This window comes from Zootermopsis nevadensis, unplaced genomic scaffold, assembly GCF_977971745.1.
Source record: "Zootermopsis nevadensis isolate Lab colony 2312 unplaced genomic scaffold, Znev_1.0 Znev_ptg000252l, whole genome shotgun sequence".
NCBI classification, from domain to species: Eukaryota; Metazoa; Arthropoda; class Insecta; order Blattodea; family Termopsidae; genus Zootermopsis; species Zootermopsis nevadensis.
Genome location: NW_028259379.1, coordinates 23189 through 35000, shown reverse-complemented (window position 1 = coordinate 35000; position 11812 = coordinate 23189).

The window sequence follows — 11812 nt, the reverse complement described above, 5'->3', positions numbered from 1 at the left end:
ATGCAGAAAAATATACATAATTGAAGAAAGTTGGCCTTGCTGTGCTTAATAATATCGTTAATAGATTAAAAATAAATTTCCGCTGTGTTAGGTGGGCCTTACTTGGACGGTACGAATTCTGCGGCTATGTCCCGTGGTGCGTGGTACTTGAAACCAGTTCTGCGGCTATGTCCGACCGTGCGTGTTAGTTGAGTCGCTTCAGCGGCTAAGTCCGAAAATTTCCAAAATGCAGAAAAATATTCATAATTGAAGAAAGTTGGCCTTGCTGTGCATAGTAATGCCGTTAATAGATTAAAAATAAATTTCCGCTGTGTTAGGTGGGCCTTACTTGGACGGTACGAATTCTGCGGCTATGTCCCGTGGTGCGTGGTACTTGAAACCAGTTCTGCGGCTATGTCCGACCGTGCGTGTTAGTTGAGTCGCTTCAGCGGCTAAGTCCGAAAATTTCCAAAATGCAGAAAAATACACATAATTGAAGAAAATTGGGCTTGCTGTGCTTAATAATGTCGTTAATAGATTAAAAATAAATTTCCGCTGTGTTAGCTGGGCCTTACTTGGACGGTACGAATTCTGCGGCTATGTCCCGTGGTGCGTGGTACTTGAAACCAGTTCTGCGGCTATGTCCGACCGTGCGTGTTAGTTGAGTCGCTTCAGCGGCTAAGTCCGAAAATTTCCAAAATGCAGAAAAATATACATAATTGAAGAAAGTTGGCCTTGCTGTGCTTAATAATATCGTTAATAGATTAAAAATAAATTTCCGCTGTGTTAGGTGGGCCTTACTTGGACGGTACGAATTCTGCGGCTATGTCCCGTGGTGCGTGGTACTTGAAACCAGTTCTGCGGCTATGTCCGACCGTGCGTGTTAGTTGAGTCGCTTCAGCGGCTAAGTCCGAAAATTTCCAAAATGCAGAAAAATATTCATAATTGAAGAAAGTTGGCCTTGCTGTGCATAGTAATGCCGTTAATAGATTAAAAATAAATTTCCGCTGTGTTAGGTGGGCCTTACTTGGACGGTACGAATTCTGCGGCTATGTCCCATGGTGCGTGGTACTTGAAACCAGTTCTGCGGCTATGTCCGACCGTGCGTGTTAGTTGAGTCGCTTCAGCGGCTAAGTCCGAAAATTTCCAAAATGCAGAAAAATACACATAATTGAAGAAAATTGGGCTTGCTGTGCTTAATAATATCGTTAATAGATTAAAAATAAATTTCCGCTGTGTTAGGTGGGCCTTACTTGGACGGTACGAATTCTGCGGCTATGTCCCGTGGTGCGTGGTACTTGAAACCAGTTCTGCGGCTATGTCCGACCGTGCGTGTTAGTTGAGTCGCTTCAGCGGCTAAGTCCGAAAATTTCCAAAATGCAGAAAAATATTCATAATTGAAGAAAGTTGGCCTTGCTGTGCATAGTAATGCCGTTAATAGATTAAAAATAAATTTCCGCTGTGTTAGGTGGGCCTTACTTGGACGGTACGAATTCTGCGGCTATGTCCCGTGGTGCGTGGTACTTGAAACCAGTTCTGCGGCTATGTCCGACCGTGCGTGTTAGTTGAGTCGCTTCAGCGGCTAAGTCCAAAAAATTTCCAAAATGCAGAAAAATACACATAATTGAAGAAAATTGGGCTTGCTGTGCTTAATAATATCGTTAATAGATTAAAAATAAATTTCCGCTGTGTTAGGTGGGCCTTACTTGGACGGTACGAATTCTGCGGCTATGTCCCGTGGTGCGTGGTACTTGAAACCAGTTCTGCGGCTATGTCCGACCGTGCGTGTTAGTTGAGTCGCTTCAGCGGCTAAGTCCAAAAAATTTCCAAAATGCAGAAAAATACACATAATTGAAGAAAATTGGGCTTGCTGTGCTTAATAATATCGTTAATAGATTAAAAATAAATTTCCGCTGTGTTAGCTGGGCCTTACTTGGACGGTACGAATTCTGCGGCTATGTCCCGTGGTGCGTGGTACTTGAAACCAGTTCTGCGGCTATGTCCGACCGTGCGTGTTAGTTGAGTCACTTCAGCGGCTAAGTCCAAAAAATTTCCAAAATGCAGAAAAATACACATAATTGAAGAAAATTGGGCTTGCTGTGCTTAATAAAATCGTTAATAGATTAAAAATAAATTTCCGCTGTGTTAGGTGGGCCTTACTTGGACGGTACGAATTCTGCGGCTATGTCCCGTGGTGCGTGGTACTTGAAACCAGTTCTGCGGCTATGTCCGACCGTGCGTGTTAGTTGAGTCGCTTCAGCGGCTAAGTCCAAAAAATTTCCAAAATGCAGAAAAATACACATAATTGAAGAAAATTGGGCTTGCTGTGCTTAATAATATCGTTAATAGATTAAAAATAAATTTCCGCTGTGTTAGGTGGGCCTTACTTGGACGGTACGAATTCTGCGGCTATGTCCCGTGGTGCGTGGTACTTGAAACCAGTTCTGCGGCTATGTCCGACCGTGCGTGTTAGTTGAGTCGCTTCAGCGGCTAAGTCCAAAAAATTTCCAAAATGCAGAAAAATACACATAATTGAAGAAAATTGGGCTTGCTGTGCTTAATAATATCGTTAATAGATTAAAAATAAATTTCCGCTGTGTTAGCTGGGCCTTACTTGGACGGTACGAATTCTGCGGCTATGTCCCGTGGTGCGTGGTACTTGAAACCAGTTCTGCGGCTATGTCCGACCGTGCGTGTTAGTTGAGTCGCTTCAGCGGCTAAGTCCGAAAATTTCCAAAATGCAGAAAAATACACATAATTGAAGAAAATTGGGCTTGCTGTGCTTAATAAAATCGTTAATAGATTAAAAATAAATTACCGCTGTGTTAGCTGGGCCTTACTTGGACGGTACGAATTCTGCGGCTATGTCCCGTGGTGCGTGGTACTTGAAATCAGTTCTGCGGCTATGTCCGACCGTGCGTGTTAGTTGAGTCGCTTCAGCGGCTAAGTCCAAAAAATTTCCAAAATGCAGAAAAATACACATAATTGAAGAAAATTGGGCTTGCTGTGCTTAATAATATCGTTAATAGATTAAAAATAAATTTCCGCTGTGTTAGGTGGGCCTTACTTGGACGGTACGAATTCTGCGGCTATGTCCCGTGGTGCGTGGTACTTGAAACCAGATCTGCGGCTATGTCCGACCGTGCGTGTTAGTTGAGTCGCTTCAGCGGCTAAGTCCAAAAAATTTCCAAAATGCAGAAAAATACACATAATTGAAGAAAATTGGGCTTGCTGTGCTTAATAATATCGTTAATAGATTAAAAATAAATTTCCGCTGTGTTAGCTGGGCCTTACTTGGACGGTACGAATTCTGCGGCTATGTCCCGTGGTTTGTGGTACTTGAAACCAGTTCTGCGGCTATGTCCGACCGTGCGTGTTAGTTGAGTCGCTTCAGCGGCTAAGTCCAAAAAATTTCCAAAATGCAGAAAAATACACATAATTGAAGAAAATTGGGCTTGCTGTGCTTAATAATATCGTTAATAGATTAAAAATAAATTTCCGCTGTGTTAGCTGGGCCTTACTTGGACGGTACGAATTCTGCGGCTATGTCCCGTGGTGCGTGGTACTTGAAACCAGTTCTGCGGCTATGTCCGACCGTGCGTGTTAGTTGAGTCGCTTCAGCGGCTAAGTCCGAAAATTTCCAAAATGCAGAAAAATACACATAATTGAAGAAAATTGGGCTTGCTGTGCTTAATAAAATCGTTAATAGATTAAAAATAAATTACCGCTGTGTTAGCTGGGCCTTACTTGGACGGTACGAATTCTGCGGCTATGTCCCGTGGTGCGTGGTACTTGAAATCAGTTCTGCGGCTATGTCCGACCGTGCGTGTTAGTTGAGTCGCTTCAGCGGCTAAGTCCAAAAAATTTCCAAAATGCAGAAAAATACACATAATTGAAGAAAATTGGGCTTGCTGTGCTTAATAATATCGTTAATAGATTAAAAATAAATTTCCGCTGTGTTAGGTGGGCCTTACTTGGACGGTACGAATTCTGCGGCTATGTCCCGTGGTGCGTGGTACTTGAAACCAGTTCTGCGGCTATGTCCGACCGTGCGTGTTAGTTGAGTCGCTTCAGCGGCTAAGTCCAAAAAATTTCCAAAATGCAGAAAAATACACATAATTGAAGAAAATTGGGCTTGCTGTGCTTAATAATATCGTTAATAGATTAAAAATAAATTTCCGCTGTGTTAGCTGGGCCTTACTTGGACGGTACGAATTCTGCGGCTATGTCCCGTGGTGCGTGGTACTTGAAACCAGTTCTGCGGCTATGTCCGACCGTGCGTGTTAGTTGAGTCGCTTCAGCGGCTAAGTCCGAAAATTTCCAAAATGCAGAAAAATATTCATAATTGAAGAAAGTTGGCCTTGCTGTGCATAGTAATGCCGTTAATTGACTAAAAATAAATTTCCGCTGTGTTAGGTGGGCCTTACTTGGACGGTACGAATTCTGCGGCTATGTCCCGTGGTGCGTGGTACTTGAAACCAGTTCTGCGGCTATGTCCGACCGTGCGTGTTAGTTGAGTCGCTTCAGCGGCTAAGTCCAAAAAATTTCCAAAATGCAGAAAAATACACATAATTGAAGAAAATTGGGCTTGCTGTGCTTAATAATATCGTTAATAGATTAAAAATAAATTTCCGCTGTGTTAGGTGGGCCTTACTTGGACGGTACGAATTCTGCGGCTATGTCCCGTGGTGCGTGGTACTTGAAACCAGTTCTGCGGCTATGTCCGACCGTGCGTGTTAGTTGAGTCGCTTCAGCGGCTAAGTCCAAAAAATTTCCAAAATGCAGAAAAATATACATAATTGAAGAAAGTTGGCCTTGCTGTGCTTAATAATATCGTTAATAGAATAAAAATAAATTTCCGCTGTGTTAGGTGGGCCTTACTTGGACGGTACGAATTCTGCGGCTATGTCCCGTGGTGCGTGGTACTTGAAACCAGTTCTGCGGCTATGTCCGACCGTGCGTGTTAGTTGAGTCGCTTCAGCGGCTAAGTCCAAAAAATTTCCAAAATGCAGAAAAATACACATAATTCAAGAAAATTGGGCTTGCTGTGCTTAATAATATCGTTAATAGATTAAAAATAAATTTCCGCTGTGTTAGCTGGGCCTTACTTGGACGGTACGAATTCTGCGGCTATGTCCCGTGGTGCGTGGTACTTGAAACCAGTTCTGCGGCTATGTCCGACCGTGCGTGTTAGTTGAGTCGCTTCAGCGGCTAAGTCCGAAAATTTCCAAAATGCAGAAAAATATACATAATTGAAGAAAGTTGGCCTTGCTGTGCTTAATAATATCGTTAATAGAATAAAAATAAATTTCCGCTGTGTTAGGTGGGCCTTACTTGGACGGTACGAATTCTGCGGCTATGTCCCGTGGTGCGTGGTACTTGAAACCAGTTCTGCGGCTATGTCCCACCGTGCGTGTTACTTGAGTCGCTTCAGCGGCTAAGTCCGAAAATTTCCAAAATGCAGAAAAATATTCATAATTGAAGAAAGTTGGCCTTGCTGTGCATAGTAATGCCGTTAATTGACTAAAAATAAATTTCCGCTGTTTTACTCGGACGTGGGTGTGTTCTGCGGCTATGTATCACGGTGCGTGGTAGTTGAAAGGTCGCTCCAGCGGCTAAGTCCGAAACAAAACATAATGTAGTCGAATATCCATAATTGAAGAAAATTGGGCTTGCTGTGTGCATCATAATGCCGTTAATTGACTAAAAATAAATTTCCGCTGTTTTACTCGGACGTCGGGGTTCTGCGGCTATGTCCCAAGGCGCGTGGTACGTGAAAGGGGTCTAGCTCTGCGGCTAAGTCCCACCGTGCGTGGTACTTGAATGGTCGCTCCAGCGGCTAAGTCCGAAACGATCCATAACATAGTCAAATATCTATTACTGAAGAAAATTGGGCTTGCTGTGCGCTTCATAATGCCGTTAATTGTCTAAAAATAGTTTACCGCTGTTTTACTCGGACGTCGGGATTCTGCGGCTATGTCCCAAGGCGCGTGGTACGTGAAAGGGGTCTAGCTCTGCGGCTAAGTCCCACCGTGCGTGGTACTTGAATGGTCGTTCCAGCGGCTAAGTCCCACGGTGCGTGGTAGTTGCTGGATGGCGCGTGGTAGGTGTTGGCCGGCCTCGGCGGCCACTTAAGAGAGTCAAAACTATAGATCTTCGCTGCCACTCACCCGCGGGGGCTGGGGAATCCCTCCAGCCCGCCAGCGCCCCTCCCCCGCGGGGGGGTGGGGGGGCCGGAGTGACTTCGCGGGGTCTCGAAGCCGGGACCGTAGCGCACGCCCTGAGCGGAACAGGGCACGCCGCTGGCGGGGTTCGAACCCAGGACCTTCTTCGGCCATGCAGCAGCGACCCGATTTCTTGGTGTAGGGCGCCGTGGAGGCACGCGGCGTCCCAGAATCCCCGAAGCGAGGTTCGAACCCAGGAACGTCATAGGCCCCTCGCGGCTGCAGCAGCGACGAGCTTGCGTGGCGTAGGGCGCCGTGGTGGCAGGCGAGCATCGAACCGAGGACTGAGTCCTCGAGGCTGGCCGGAGAACACAGGAGCGTCGTCATCGTCCTCGCGGCGGCGGCGTAGGGCGCCGTGGTGGCCCGCGGCATCTCAGGTGGGCCTAAAACAATTAAGCTAGGTTCGAACCCAGGACGGAGTCCGGACCGAGTCCCCGCGATTAAGAACGCGGTCCCCCGCCCGCCCGCCCGCCCACACACGCCAGATCTCCGTCCTGCCCCCACCCCCACCCCCGTCCTGACACTACGACCCCGGGTCAAGTGCGGCGTGTCCCGAACCGGCAGGAGGCCTCATACTTGCCGATTGCCGGTTCGGCCGCGCACTCGGACCTGCTCCCAAAGTCCTCCCCATAGTAGGTCTGGACCCCCCTTATCTCAGCATTTGTCTTGCGCGGGCGGAAGGCGATTTTCTCCCCGACGAGAGGCTTGCCGGCCGCCAAGGCCCGGGACGTCTGCGGCAAAAGTCCGACGGCGCGTGGTAGCTCAGAAGGCTGTTTCGGTGAAAGAGTCCTGCGGTAATGGCGCCTTCTTAATAATAGTAACTTGAATAAAAATAACATAAGACAACACGAATAACGGGAGTAGAAGAAGAAGAATTAGGGAGGAAGAAAGCGTAATATAGTGAAGTAGATGGTTTTGTATTCTTATGAGTTGTTTGATTTTGAGTGAGTGAGTGAGTGGGATGTGTTGTTTTGGTTGCGTCCTATGTTTTTCTTTTATGGTTCTGTTGTGTCTTATTCTTTTTGTTGTGCCCTCTAATTATTCTTTTTCTGTCTCACTGTGTTGATGTATCGCATTGTTTTGTTGTGTCTTATGTTCTTGTACCTTATTGTAGGTCACTGCCACCGGGGATAAAATCATTTGCAATCAATAACAAATAATAAAAATAATAATATGGTTAAGTATTTGTAAATCATTAAAATTGGGCTTGCGGTGCCCCGTCTCGAAAGAAATCATCGTATAGCCGTTAACGCATTAAAAGTAAGTCATGTAAGAGACTACGCCTGTGTTTGATGGGTTGTATTGGGACGGTCGCTTCCTGAGGCCAATTCAGACGGCGAGTATAGTTACGGGGCTGCTTCGAAGCACGAGACCGTGCCGTGATAGCGCCTTCCTAAGAATAAGAAATAGAACGAATATAACTTCAGCGGCTAAGTCCGAAATATTCCAAAATGCAGTAAAATATTCTTAATTGAAAAAAAATGGGCTTGCTGTGCACAATAATGCCGTTAATTGTCTAAAAATAAATTTCCGAAATTTAACTCAAAAGTCATGGCTCTGCGGCTATGTCCCGTGGTGCTTGGAACTTGAAATCAGTTCTGCGGCTATGTCCGACCGTGCGTGTTAGTTGAGTCGCTTCAGCGGCTAAGTCCGAAAATTTCCAAAATGCAGAAAAATATACATAATTGAAGAAAGTTGGCCTTGCTGTGCTTAATAATATCGTTAATAGATTAAAAATAAATTTCCGCTGTGTTAGGTGGGCCTTACTTGGACGGTACGAATTCTGCGGCTATGTCCCGTGGTGCGTGGTACTTGAAACCAGTTCTGCGGCTATGTCCGACCGTGCGTGTTAGTTGAGTCGCTTCAGCGGCTAAGTCCGAAAATTTCCAAAATGCAGAAAAATATTCATAATTGAAGAAAGTTGGCCTTGCTGTGCATAGTAATGCCGTTAATAGATTAAAAATAAATTTCCGCTGTGTTAGGTGGGCCTTACTTGGACGGTACGAATTCTGCGGCTATGTCCCGTGGTGCGTGGTACTTGAAACCAGTTCTGCGGCTATGTCCGACCGTGCGTGTTAGTTGAGTCGCTTCAGCGGCTAAGTCCAAAAAATTTCCAAAATGCAGAAAAATACACATAATTGAAGAAAATTGGCCTTGCTGTGCTTAATAATGTCGTTAATAGATTAAAAATAAATTTCCGCTGTGTTAGCTGGGCCTTACTTGGACGGTACGAATTCTGCGGCTATGTCCCGTGGTGCGTGGTACTTGAAACCAGTTCTGCGGCTATGTCCGACCGTGCGTGTTAGTTGAGTCGCTTCAGCGGCTAAGTCCGAAAATTTCCAAAATGCAGAAAAATATACATAATTGAAGAAAGTTGGCCTTGCTGTGCTTAATAATATCGTTAATAGATTAAAAATAAATTTCCGCTGTGTTAGGTGGGCCTTACTTGGACGGTACGAATTCTGCGGCTATGTCCCGTGGTGCGTGGTACTTGAAACCAGTTCTGCGGCTATGTCCGACCGTGCGTGTTAGTTGAGTCGCTTCAGCGGCTAAGTCCGAAAATTTCCAAAATGCAGAAAAATATTCATAATTGAAGAAAGTTGGCCTTGCTGTGCATAGTAATGCCGTTAATAGATTAAAAATAAATTTCCGCTGTGTTAGGTGGGCCTTACTTGGACGGTACGAATTCTGCGGCTATGTCCCATGGTGCGTGGTACTTGAAACCAGTTCTGCGGCTATGTCCGACCGTGCGTGTTAGTTGAGTCGCTTCAGCGGCTAAGTCCGAAAATTTCCAAAATGCAGAAAAATACACATAATTGAAGAAAATTGGGCTTGCTGTGCTTAATAATATCGTTAATAGATTAAAAATAAATTTCCGCTGTGTTAGGTGGGCCTTACTTGGACGGTACGAATTCTGCGGCTATGTCCCGTGGTGCGTGGTACTTGAAACCAGTTCTGCGGCTATGTCCGACCGTGCGTGTTAGTTGAGTCGCTTCAGCGGCTAAGTCCGAAAATTTCCAAAATGCAGAAAAATATTCATAATTGAAGAAAGTTGGCCTTGCTGTGCATAGTAATGCCGTTAATAGATTAAAAATAAATTTCCGCTGTGTTAGGTGGGCCTTACTTGGACGGTACGAATTCTGCGGCTATGTCCCGTGGTGCGTGGTACTTGAAACCAGTTCTGCGGCTATGTCCGACCGTGCGTGTTAGTTGAGTCGCTTCAGCGGCTAAGTCCAAAAAATTTCCAAAATGCAGAAAAATACACATAATTGAAGAAAATTGGGCTTGCTGTGCTTAATAATATCGTTAATAGATTAAAAATAAATTTCCGCTGTGTTAGGTGGGCCTTACTTGGACGGTACGAATTCTGCGGCTATGTCCCGTGGTGCGTGGTACTTGAAACCAGTTCTGCGGCTATGTCCGACCGTGCGTGTTAGTTGAGTCGCTTCAGCGGCTAAGTCCAAAAAATTTCCAAAATGCAGAAAAATACACATAATTGAAGAAAATTGGGCTTGCTGTGCTTAATAATATCGTTAATAGATTAAAAATAAATTTCCGCTGTGTTAGCTGGGCCTTACTTGGACGGTACGAATTCTGCGGCTATGTCCCGTGGTGCGTGGTACTTGAAACCAGTTCTGCGGCTATGTCCGACCGTGCGTGTTAGTTGAGTCACTTCAGCGGCTAAGTCCAAAAAATTTCCAAAATGCAGAAAAATACACATAATTGAAGAAAATTGGGCTTGCTGTGCTTAATAAAATCGTTAATAGATTAAAAATAAATTTCCGCTGTGTTAGGTGGGCCTTACTTGGACGGTACGAATTCTGCGGCTATGTCCCGTGGTGCGTGGTACTTGAAACCAGTTCTGCGGCTATGTCCGACCGTGCGTGTTAGTTGAGTCGCTTCAGCGGCTAAGTCCAAAAAATTTCCAAAATGCAGAAAAATACACATAATTGAAGAAAATTGGGCTTGCTGTGCTTAATAATATCGTTAATAGATTAAAAATAAATTTCCGCTGTGTTAGGTGGGCCTTACTTGGACGGTACGAATTCTGCGGCTATGTCCCGTGGTGCGTGGTACTTGAAACCAGTTCTGCGGCTATGTCCGACCGTGCGTGTTAGTTGAGTCGCTTCAGCGGCTAAGTCCAAAAAATTTCCAAAATGCAGAAAAATACACATAATTGAAGAAAATTGGGCTTGCTGTGCTTAATAATATCGTTAATAGATTAAAAATAAATTTCCGCTGTGTTAGCTGGGCCTTACTTGGACGGTACGAATTCTGCGGCTATGTCCCGTGGTGCGTGGTACTTGAAACCAGTTCTGCGGCTATGTCCGACCGTGCGTGTTAGTTGAGTCGCTTCAGCGGCTAAGTCCGAAAATTTCCAAAATGCAGAAAAATACACATAATTGAAGAAAATTGGGCTTGCTGTGCTTAATAAAATCGTTAATAGATTAAAAATAAATTACCGCTGTGTTAGCTGGGCCTTACTTGGACGGTACGAATTCTGCGGCTATGTCCCGTGGTGCGTGGTACTTGAAATCAGTTCTGCGGCTATGTCCGACCGTGCGTGTTAGTTGAGTCGCTTCAGCGGCTAAGTCCAAAAAATTTCCAAAATGCAGAAAAATACACATAATTGAAGAAAATTGGGCTTGCTGTGCTTAATAATATCGTTAATAGATTAAAAATAAATTTCCGCTGTGTTAGGTGGGCCTTACTTGGACGGTACGAATTCTGCGGCTATGTCCCGTGGTGCGTGGTACTTGAAACCAGATCTGCGGCTATGTCCGACCGTGCGTGTTAGTTGAGTCGCTTCAGCGGCTAAGTCCAAAAAATTTCCAAAATGCAGAAAAATACACATAATTGAAGAAAATTGGGCTTGCTGTGCTTAATAATATCGTTAATAGATTAAAAATAAATTTCCGCTGTGTTAGCTGGGCCTTACTTGGACGGTACGAATTCTGCGGCTATGTCCCGTGGTTTGTGGTACTTGAAACCAGTTCTGCGGCTATGTCCGACCGTGCGTGTTAGTTGAGTCGCTTCAGCGGCTAAGTCCAAAAAATTTCCAAAATGCAGAAAAATACACATAATTGAAGAAAATTGGGCTTGCTGTGCTTAATAATATCGTTAATAGATTAAAAATAAATTTCCGCTGTGTTAGCTGGGCCTTACTTGGACGGTACGAATTCTGCGGCTATGTCCCGTGGTGCGTGGTACTTGAAACCAGTTCTGCGGCTATGTCCGACCGTGCGTGTTAGTTGAGTCGCTTCAGCGGCTAAGTCCGAAAATTTCCAAAATGCAGAAAAATACACATAATTGAAGAAAATTGGGCTTGCTGTGCTTAATAAAATCGTTAATAGATTAAAAATAAATTACCGCTGTGTTAGCTGGGCCTTACTTGGACGGTACGAATTCTGCGGCTATGTCCCGTGGTGCGTGGTACTTGAAATCAGTTCTGCGGCTATGTCCGACCGTGCGTGTTAGTTGAGTCGCTTCAGCGGCTAAGTCCAAAAAATTTCCAAAATGCAGAAAAATACACATAATTGAAGAAAATTGGGCTTGCTGTGCTTAATAATATCGTTAATAGATTAAAAATAAATTTCCGCTGTGTTAGG